The sequence below is a fragment of the Trachypithecus francoisi genome, unplaced genomic scaffold (genome assembly GCF_009764315.1).
Source record: "Trachypithecus francoisi isolate TF-2019V2 unplaced genomic scaffold, Tfra_2.0 Lachesis_group20, whole genome shotgun sequence".
Classification (NCBI taxonomy): Eukaryota; Metazoa; Chordata; class Mammalia; order Primates; family Cercopithecidae; genus Trachypithecus; species Trachypithecus francoisi.
In genome coordinates this window covers 20049696-20060713 of record NW_022681466.1, presented here as the reverse complement: position 1 = coordinate 20060713, position 11018 = coordinate 20049696, and positions in this window count along the sequence as shown.

Sequence of the window (11018 nt, the reverse complement as noted above, 5' to 3'; positions counted from 1 at the left end):
TTCTCCTGCCTCAGCCTCCCGAGTAGCTGGGACTACAGGCGCCCGCCACCTCGCCCGGCTAGTTTTTTGTATTTTTTTAGTAGAGACGGGGTTTCACAGTGTTAGCCAGGATGGTCTCGATCTCCTGACCTCGTGATCCGCCCGTCTCGGCCTCCCAAAGTGCTGGGATTACAGGCTTGAGCCACCGCGCCCGGCCGAGAAAACATTATGTTTAAATGTGTTGTGTAGTATTTCAATCATACAAAAAGTTTAAAGACTAATATAATGAGCATGTGAGTCCACACCTCCCAACTTAAGAAATGAAATCTTGGCCAGGCGCCGTGGCTCACTCCTGTAATCCCAGCACTTTGGGAGGCCGAGGTGGGCGGATCATGAGGTCAGGAGATCGAGACCATCCTGGTTAACACGGTGAAACCCCATCTCTACTAAAAATACAAAAAAATTAGCCGGGCAGGCTGGCAGGCACCTGTAGTCCCAGGTATTTGGGAGGCTGAGGCAGGAGAATCACTTGAACCTGGGAGGAGGAGGTTGCAGTGAGCCGAGATCGTGCCACTGCACTCCAGCCTGGGCGACAGAGAGAGACTTCGTCTCAAAAAGAAAAAAAAAAAAAGGAAAAAGAAATGAAACGCTACCCTCCAGCTGAACCTGGTACCTGTCCCCAGTCACATCCTCTTTCTTTCTTTTCAGAGACAACTACCCTCTTGAGTATGGTATTGTGACACAAAGTAGCAAACGTAAGTACCCACTTTTGTTAATTCCGCTTGCCAGCAGAATTTTACCAATTCCCTTGGCAGCAGAATTTCACAAAGCCCCTGACTCAGTGTGAGCACAGTCCCCAGCCCAGAAGAATGCCCTGAAAATGATAAGCCGGATAGGGCACAGCTTCCTGTGTCTCTTGCCAAAGTCACTGTAATTTCCGAAAAGATAAGTTCAGTGATCCTGGCCTTTGCTTCTTCCCGTACGTAAAACAATGTGACGAATTAATGATTATGCCTCTGTAATCTATAACCAGATGTATCTTCGCACCCAAACTTTGATGAGATTTTGCTCTAATGTAACTTCTGAACACATACACATCCCCCCCCCCACCTGTGTCTTCACTGCTCTGGAGCAGTCTAACTGAAACTCTCTGAAAGTCTCCTCCCAGGTTGGGCACAGTGGCTCATGCCTGTAATCCCAACACTTTGAAGGCTGAAGCAGGTGGATCACCTGAGATCAGGAGTTTGAGACCAGCCTGGCCAACATGGTGAAACCTCGTCTCTGTTAAAAATACAGAAAATTAGCCAGGCGTGGTGGCAGGCACCTGTAGTCCCAGCTGCTCGGGAGGCTGAGGCAGGAGAATGGTGTGAGCCCGGGAGGCGGAGGTTGCAGTGAGCCGAGATTGCGCCATTGCACTCCAGCCTGGGCGACAGAGCAAGACTCTGTCTCAAAAAAAAACAAAAAACAAAACAACACACACACACACACACACACACACACACACACACACAAAATGGCCGGGTGCGGTGGTTCACACCTGTAATCCCAGCACTTTGGGAGGCTTGAGGCGGGCGGATCACAAAGTCAAGAGATGGAGACCATATTGGCCAACATGGTGAAACTCCGTCTCTACTAAAAATACAAAAATTAGCTGGGCTGGTGGCGCATGCCTGTAATCCCAGCAACTCGGGAGGCTGAGGCAGGAGAATTGCTTGAACCAGGGAGTCAGAGGTTGCAGTGAGCTGAGATTGCGCCACTGCACTCCAGCCTGGCAGCAGAACGAGACTCTGTCTCAAAAAAAAAAAAAACAAAAACAAAAATAGCTGGGCGTGGTGATGGAAGCCTGTAATCCCAGCTACTCGGGAGTCTGAGGCAGGAAAATCTCTTGAACCTGGGAGGCGGAGGTTGCAGTGAGCCAAGGTCGTGCCATTGCATTCTAGCCTGGGCAACAGAGTGAGACTCTGTCTCAAAAAAAAAAAAGAAAAGAAAAAATAAAAAAGAAAAGAAAAGAAAAAAGAAAGAAAGAAAAAAGAAAACAGAAAGTCTCCTCCCAGATCACAATCCTCAGTGAAACTCTGCATAAAACTAATTTTTATTCTTTAAATGCTGGGTTTCTCCTTCCTTCCCTCCTTCCTTCCCTCCTTCCTTCCTTCCTCTTCCTTCCTTCCTTCCTTCCTTCTTCTTTTTTTTTTTTTTTTGGCAGGAACTTACTCTGTTGCTCAGGCTAGAGTGCAGTGGTGTAATCACAGCTAACTGCAACCTTGACCTCCTGGACTCCAGTGATCCTCCCACCTCAGCCTCTCGAGTACCTGGGACCGCAGGCATGCACCACCATACTCGGCTAATTTTTTAATTGTTTGTAGAGACAAGATTTCGCCATGTTGCCCAGGCTGGTCTCAAACTCCTGGGCTCGAGGGATCTTGGGATCTTCCCATCTCAGCGTCTCAAGTGTTGGGGTTACAGGCTTGAGTCACTGTTTCCAGCCAAAATCTCAATTTTTCTTTCATCAACAGTATAACATTCCTGTAAACTTGTACTACATTTGTATACATCTCCAAACAGTGTGTTGCAATTTTGGGGACAACAGTTTTATTGAGATGTAGTTCACATACTATGTAATTCACCTAAAGTGTACAAATCAATGGTTTTTAGTATATTCACCAAGCTGTGCAACCATCACCACAGTTTTTTGTTTGAGATGGAGCCTCGCTCTGTCTCCCAAGCTGGAGTGCAATGGTGCGATCTCAGCTCACCACAACCTCTGCCTCCCAGGTTCAAGCAATTCTCCTGCCTCAGCCTTCTGAGTAGCTGGGATTGCAGGCGCCCACCACCATGCCCGGCTAATTTTTGTATTTTTAGTAGAGATGGGGTTTCACCGTGTTGGCCAGCTGGTCTCGAACTGCTGACCTCGTGATCCACCCGCCTTGGCCTCCCAAAGTGCTGGGATTACAGGCGTGAGCCACTGCGCCTGGCCAATTTTAGACATTTTCATTACCCCCCAAAGAAACCCCCTGTACAAGACTGTTCATAGCAACATTATTTGTAGTAGCCCAAAGTAGATAAACTAAAATGTGGTATATTCATAAGAATATTCATACTATTCCATCATAAAAAATAATGTATTTGCCCATTCTCACACTCCTATAAAAAACTACCTAAGGCCGGGTGCGGTGGCTCACATCTGTAATCCCAGCACTTTGGGAGGCCGAGGTAGGTGGATCACCTGAGGTCAGGAGTTCGAGACCAGCCTGACTAACATGGTGAAACCCCATCTCTACTAAAAATACAAAAACATTTAGCTGGGCATGGTGGCAGGTGCCTCTAATCCCAGCTACTTGGGAGGCTGAGGGAGGAGAATCGCTTGAACCCAGGAGGCGGAGGTTGCAGTGAGCCAAATAGTGCCACTGAACTCCAGCCTGGGCAACAAGAGTAAAACTCCATCTCAAAAAAAAACCCAGAAAACCAAAAAACAAAAACAAACAAACAGGCCGGGTGCGGTGGCTCAAGCCTGTAATCCCAGCACTTTGGGAGGCTGAGACAGGCGGATCACGAGGGCAGGAGATCGAGACCATCCTGGCTAACCCGGTGAAACCCCATCTCTACTAAAAAAAAATACAAAAAACTAGCCGGGCGAGGTGGCAGACGCCTGTAGTCCCAGCTACCAGGGAGGCGGAGTTTGCAGTGAGCTGAGATTCGGCCACTGCACGCCAGCCTGGGCGACACAGCGAGACTCCATCTCAAAAACAAAACAAAAACAAAAACAAAACAAAAACAAACAAACAAAAAAACTACCTGAGACTGGGTAATTTATAAAGAAAAGAGGTTTAGGCCGGGCGCGGTGGCTCACGCCTGTAATCCCAGCACTTTGGGAGGCCGAGGTAGGTGGATCACGAGTTCAGGAGATCCACACCATCTTGGCTATCATGGTGAAACCCCATCTCTTCTAAAAATACAAAAAAATTAGCTAGGCATGGTGGTGGGTGCCTGTAGTCCCAGCTACTCAGGAGGCTGAGGCAGGAGAATGGCGTGAACCCAGGAGGTAGAGCTTGCAGTGAGCCAAGATCACGCCACTGCGCTCCAGCCTGGGCGAGAGAGCGAGACTCTGTCTCAAAAAAATAAAAGAAAAGAAAAGAGGTTTAGGCCGGGCGTGGTGGCTCACGCCTGATATCACTACACTTTGGGATGCCAAGGCTAGCAGATCACAAGGTCAGGCAATCGAGATCATCCTGTCCAACATGGTGAAACCCTGTCTCTACTAAAAATACAAAAAATTAGCTGGGTGTGGTGGCACGTGCCTGTAGTCCTACCTACTTTGGAGGCTGAGGCAGGAGAATCACTTGAACCCAGGAGGCGGAGGTTGCAGTGAGCTGAGGTGGCACCATTGCACTGCAGCCTGGACAACAGAGCGAGACTTCATCTCAAGAAAGAAAAGCGGGGCAAGGTTTAATTGACTCACAGATCCACAGGACATACATGAGGCATGGCTGGGGAGGCCTCAGGAGACTTACAATTACGGCAGAAAGGCAAAGGGGAAGCAAGTAATATTCACATGGGCAGGAGAGAGAGAACAAAACGGGAGGTGCCACACACTTTTATTTAGTTATTTATTTATTTTAAGACTCACTCTGTTGCCGAGGCTGGAGTACAGTGATGTGATCTCAGCTCACTGCATTCTCTGCCTCCCAGGTTCAAGCGATTCTCCTGCCTCAGCCTCCTGAGTAGCTGGGATTATAGGCATGCGCCACCACACCTGGCTAATTTTTGTATTTTTGGTAGAGAAAAGGTTTTACTATGTTGGCCAGGTTGGTCTTGAACCCCTGACCTCAGGCAATCCACCCGCCTTGGTCTCCCAAATGCTGGGATTACAGGCGTGAGCCATGTGCCTAGCCAGTGCCACACACTTTTAAACAACCAGATCTCATGAGAACTCATTTATTATCACAGAATCAGCAAGGGGGAAATCTGCTCCCGTGATCCAGTCAACTCCTGCCAGGTCCCTCCTAACACTGGAAATTACAATTTGACATGAGATTTGGGAGGGGCCACACAGTCAAACCATAGCAAGGAATGAAGTACTGATATATACTACAACATGGATGAACCTTGGAAAAATTGTGCTAAGAAACCAGACACAAAAGGCCTCATATTGTATGATTCCATTCATGTGAAATGTCCAGCATAGACAAATCCATAGAGACAGAAAGTAGATAGTGGTTGCCAGGGGCTGGGGCGAGAGCAGAATGGGGAGAGGCTATTAATGGGTATGGAGTTTCTTTTAGGGTGATGAAAATGTTTTGGAATTAGATAGTGGTGATGGCTGTACAACATTGTAAATATACTATATACTCACTCAGATACTTTAAAGTGGTTACAATGGTGAGTTTTATGTTATGTGAATTTTATTTGCTTGGCTTGTAGACTCATCACACCAATCTCTGCCTCCATCATTACAAGGCATTCTCCTCTGTGTGTGTCTCTCTGTGTACTCTCTTTTTCTTTCTTTCTTTTTTTTTTTTTTGAGATGGAGTCTCACTCTTGTCACCCAGGCTGGAGTGCAGTGGCACGATCTCGGCTCACTGCCACCTCTGCTTCCCGGGTTGAAGCGATTATGCTGCCTCAGCCTCCTGAATAGCTGGGATTACAGAAGCCTGCCACAACGCCTGGCTAATTTTTTGTATTTTCAGTAGAGACGGGGTTTCACCATGTTGGCCAGGCTGGTCTTGAACTCCTAACCTCAGGTGATCCGCCCACCTTAGCCTCCCAAAGTGCTGGGACTACAGGCATGAGCTACCATGCCCAACCTTTTTATGTTTTTTTATTTTTATTTTTGTTTGAGATGTAGTTTCGCTCTTGTTGCCCAGGCTGGAGTGTAATGGCACCATCTCGGCTCACCGCAACCTCTGTCTCCTGGGTTCAAGCAATTCTCCTGCCTTAGCCTCCCGAGTAGCTGGGATTACAGGCATGTGTCACCATGCCTGGCTAATTCTGAATTTTTAGTAGAGACAGGATTTCACCTTGTTGGTCAGGCTGGTCTCGAACTCCTGACCTCGTGATCCGCCCACCTCGGCCTCCCAAAGTGCTGGGATTACAGGCATGACCCACTACGCCTGGTCTATTTTTTGTATTTTTTATAGAAACAGAGGTTGGCTGTGTTTCCCAGGCTGATCTGGAACTCCTGGGCTCAAGCAATCTGCCTGCCTCACCCTCCCAAAGTGCTGGGATTACAGGTGTGAGCCACTGTGCCCAGCCCCCTCCCCTTCCCTCCCCTCTCCTCCCCTCCTCTTCCTTCCCCTCCCCTCCCCTTCCCTTCTTCCTTCCTTCCTTTCTTTTTCTTTTTCTTTCTTTCTTTTTTTTTTTTTGAGACAGGATCTTGCTATATCACCCAGGCTGGAGTGCAGTGTCACGATCTCAGCTCACTGCAGCTTCTACCTCCTGGACTCAAGTGATCCACCTCAGCCTACCGAGTAGCTGGGACCACAGGCGTGCAGCACCAAGCACAGCTAATTTTGGGGGGTTTTTAGTAGAGACAGGGTTTTTGTTATGTTGCCCAGGCTGGTCTCAAACTCTTGGCCTCAAGCAATCTGCCTGCCTTGGTCGGCCTCCCAAAGTGCTGGAATTACGGGTGTAAGCCACCATGCTTGGCCAATTGAATGCTTTTATATTTTATATAAATATTATAGTGGATGTGGTTCAGCAACTCCCCACCCACAACACTGTGCCTGTGAGGCTCATCCAGGTCAGCATGTGTAGTCTGGTTTGTTTAGTTTTGCTGTTCTGTGCTTCTCTTTGATTCTCAACCCAGTGCATCTGCCTTTCTCTGTCATCACTCACTGAAGCTGCCTAGGTCAAGAGTACCAATGACTCCCATATTAGCAAATCCAAGAACACTTATCTTCCTATTGCCGGCATTTGATATTTCTGATCATTCTTCCTTCTGGAACACTTATTGCTGCTTCCAGGATGCTACGTTCTCAGGATTTCCCTGTCTTCTCTTTCTCAGTCTTCCTTGCTGGCCTCTCCCTCAGCCTGGTCCTTGTATGTGGAGTGCCCCGGCTCTCTCTGGAGCCCTTTTTTCTTCCCTCCATAATCCTGGGCTTAGATTTAATCGTTATATTTGTATTTGGTTATCTACTGCTGCATAACAAACAATTCCAAATTTAGTAGCTTAAAAATGACAACTTTGTTTTATTTTATTTATTTATTTATTTTGAGACAGAGTCTTTCTCTGTCGCCCAGGCTGGAGTGCGGTGGCATGATCTTGGCTCACTGCAACCTCCACCTCCTGGGTTTAAGCGATTCTTGTGCCTCAGCCTCCCAAATAGTTGGGATTACAGGCAAGTGCCACCACGCCCAGCTGATTTTTGTATTTTTAGTAGAGACAGGGTTTCACTATGTTGCCCAGGCTGGTCTTGAACTCCTAACCTCAGGTGATCCGCCTGCCTCGGCGTCCCAAAGTGCTAGAATTACAGGTGTGAGCCACTGCACCCAGCCTAAAAACAACCACCATTTTATAACTTCTCATGATCCTCCGGGCTGATGGGAGTTTAGCTGGAAAATTCTTCTGGTCTCACTAGAGGTCTCTCTTGCTGCAGACAGAAGGCCACTGGAGGGCCGGGCGCGGTGGCTCATATCTGTAATCCCAGCACTTTGGGAGGCCGAGGAGGGCGGATCACCTGAGGTCAGGAGTTTGAGACCAGCCTGGCCAGTGAGGCAAAACCCCATCTCTACTAAACATACAAAAATTAGCCGGGCGTGGTGGCAGGTGGCTGTAATCCCAGCTACTCGGGAGGCTGAGGCAAGAGAATTGCTTGAACCCGGGAGGTGGAGGTTGCAGTGAGCCGAGATCGCGCCACTGCACTCCAGCCTGACAAAGCGAGACTCAGTCTCAAAAAAAAAAAAAAAAAGTCACTGGAGCTAGCTAGGATACCAGCTCACATGTCCTGAGCCCTGGTGGGAACAAAGGGACCACAAGGATGGCTGGGCCTTTCTCTCCACGTCCAGGCCTCTCCCTCCAGGTGGTTTCTGCAGCAGAGTACATGATTTCTCACATGAGAGATGAGTCCCAAAACAAAAAAGTAGAAGCTGTCAAGTCTTTTTAAAATTTAGTCCTCGACCTGGTACAGCCTCACTTCTGCTGCATTCCACTGGTTAAGAGCAGTCACAGGCCAGCCCCACATTCAGTAAATACCAGGACTCCTGGTTCACTGGGAACCATCTTTGAAAATTAGCTACCACGGTTTATGAGTCCCAAATTCCTAGGATTACTCTCCTAAGTTTCAGACCCAAATATCCAGTGGTCTAAGTAATCTCTCTTCTTGGTCATTCCACTCTGCTCTTCAGGCTCCTCCGGCACTCCAGCCCCTCCTCTTGCTCTACAACTGTTTCCAGCTAAGTGTTAACATCACCTCCATGCAGGAGTTCAAGTCAGAAGCTTAGCAATCATATTTGGATCCTCCCATTCTTTGGTCCCGCATTCCTTTTCTTAAATAACTCTAGACTTACTCCTCTCCATCTCTATTGCTGATACTCTAATAGCAATCATGGCTAAGATTGGTGAGTAGTTTCCATGCATGTAAACACTTGGGATGCATTCCATTTGGGCTTATCTGCTTATTTTGCAGATGAGGAACCTGAGGCTGGTAGGGATTGGATAATTTGCCCAAAGTCTCACCCTATTCAAGAGTGGGGAGAACTAAGAGGCCTTAGGCTCTGCAGACAGACAGGCAGCCCTGCTTTTAGAGGCTTTGTGGCAAGCCGGTGTCCAGCTGCCACTCAGTGTAGCCAACTGTCTCTCAGTTGGCCTTTCCCAGCAGTCTCCCAACTGGCGTTCCTGCCTCCAACCTGGCCCCATCTGATCCATCCTCCATGCTGCAGTCAGAGGTATCTTTCTAGACTACCAAGAGGATCCTGGTCTTCTCTGCTTAAGTCTTTCAATGGTTTCCCTTGAGATAAAATCTAACTTTTCCCAATACGTCGTTAAATCCTTCACAAATTGGCCCCTGTCAGCTTGACAGTACAGCGTGGGGCAGTAGTTCTTCATGGCAGCATTTTGGAAATGCGATTGTCCATCTATGACAATGGTAACAATGTGCTATTGGCATTTGATGGTCAGTGCTCAGGGATACTGGAGTGCTGTAATACAAGGGACACCCAACCAAGAATTATCCTTGGTTTCCACAAAACTCTGTTTTTTTTTTTTTTTTTTTCAAGAGTCTTGCTCTGTCACCCAGGCTGGAGTGCAGTGGCACAATCTTAGCTCACTGCAAGCTCTGCCTCCCGGGTTCAAGTGATTCTCCTGCCTCAGCCTGCCGAGTAGCTGGAATTATAGGTGCCCGCCACCACGTCTGGCTAATTTTTGTATTATTTATTTTTGTTTTTTGAGACAGAGTCTGGCTCTGTCACCTAGGCTGGAGTGCAGTGGTGCGATCTTGGCTCACTGCAAGTTCTGCCTCCCGGGTTCACGCCATTCTCCTGCCTCAGCCTCCCGAGTAGCTGGGACTACAGGCGCCTGCCACCATGCCCGGTTAATTTTACTGTATTTTTAGTAGAGACGGGGTTTCACCATGTTAGCCAGTATGGTCTTGATCTCCTGACCTTGTGATCCGCATGCCTCGGCCTCCCAAAGTGCTGAGATTACAGACGTGCCTAGCCCTGTATCTTTTTAATGTATATATTTTTTGAGACGGAGTGTCACTCTTTTGTCCAGGCTGGAGTGCAGTGGCACAGTCTTGGCTCACTGCAACCTCTGCCTCCCGGTTTCAAACCATTCTTCTGCCCCAACCTCTGGAGTACCTGGAATTATAGGCACCTGCCATCATGCCCAGCTAATTTTCATATTTTTATTAGAGACGGGGTTTTACCACATTGGCCAGGCTGGTCTGGAACTCCTGGTCATAAGTGATCCACCCACCTCAGCCTCCCAAAGTGCTGGAGTTACAGGCGTGAGTGGGCCCCCTCTTTATGGAGGGGGAATCTCCCCTCTTAAATTCCTCTGAAGACTGGGTGTGGTGGGTCATGCCTGTAATCCCAGCACTTTGGGAGGCCGAGGCGGGCGGATCATGAGGTCAAGAGATAGAGACCATCCTGGTCAACATGGTGAAACCCCGTCTCTACTAAAAATACGAAAAATTAGCTGGGCGTGGTGGCGTGTGCCTATAGTCCCAACAGCTTGGGAGGCTGAGGCAGGAGAATCGCTTGAACCCCAGGAGGAGGAGGTTGCAGTGAGCCGAGACTGCACCACTGTACTCCAGTCCGGCAACAGAGTGAGACTCCATCTCAAAATCAAATAAAATAAAAAATAAATTAAAAATTCCCCTCTGAAGAGGTTTTGGGGTGTTTCCCTTCCCATGAGACAATGCCAGAAGTTCAGGTTCACTAGGTTAGTGAAGTGCCCTCGGAGTAAGAGCTTGTTTCAGTGTTCCACTGACCTCTGTCTGCATCCCCTGCCTTAACTTATTTTATTTTGCCCTGAAAATTCCTTACTTTTTCAGCAGCTCATCAAAGCATTTAAAATTTTTTAAAAATGAGGCTGGATATGGTGGTTCATGCCTGTCATCCCAACACTTTGGGAGGCCGAGGCAGGCAGATCACCTGAGGTCGGGAGTTGGAGACCAGCCTGACCAACATGGAAAAACATCTCTACTAAAAAACACGAAATTAGCTGGGCATGGTGGCATATGCCTGTAATCCCAGCTACTTGGGAGGCTGAGGCAGAATTGCTTGACCCCGGGAGGTGGAGGTTGTGGTGAGCCAAGGTGACGCCATTGCACTCCTGCCTGGGCGACACAACCAGACTCCATTTCAAAAAGAAAAAAAGAAAAAAAATTAGGCCGTGGGCGGTGGTTCATGCTTGTAATCCTAGCACTTTGGGAGGCCGAGGCGGGCAGATCACGAGGTCAGGAGATCGAGACCATCCTGGCTAACACGGTGAAACCCCGTCTCTACTAAAAATACGAAAAATTAGCTGGGCGTGGTGGCGTGTGCCTATAGTCCCAACAGCTTGGGAGGCTGAGGCAGGAGAATCGCTTGAACCCCAGGAG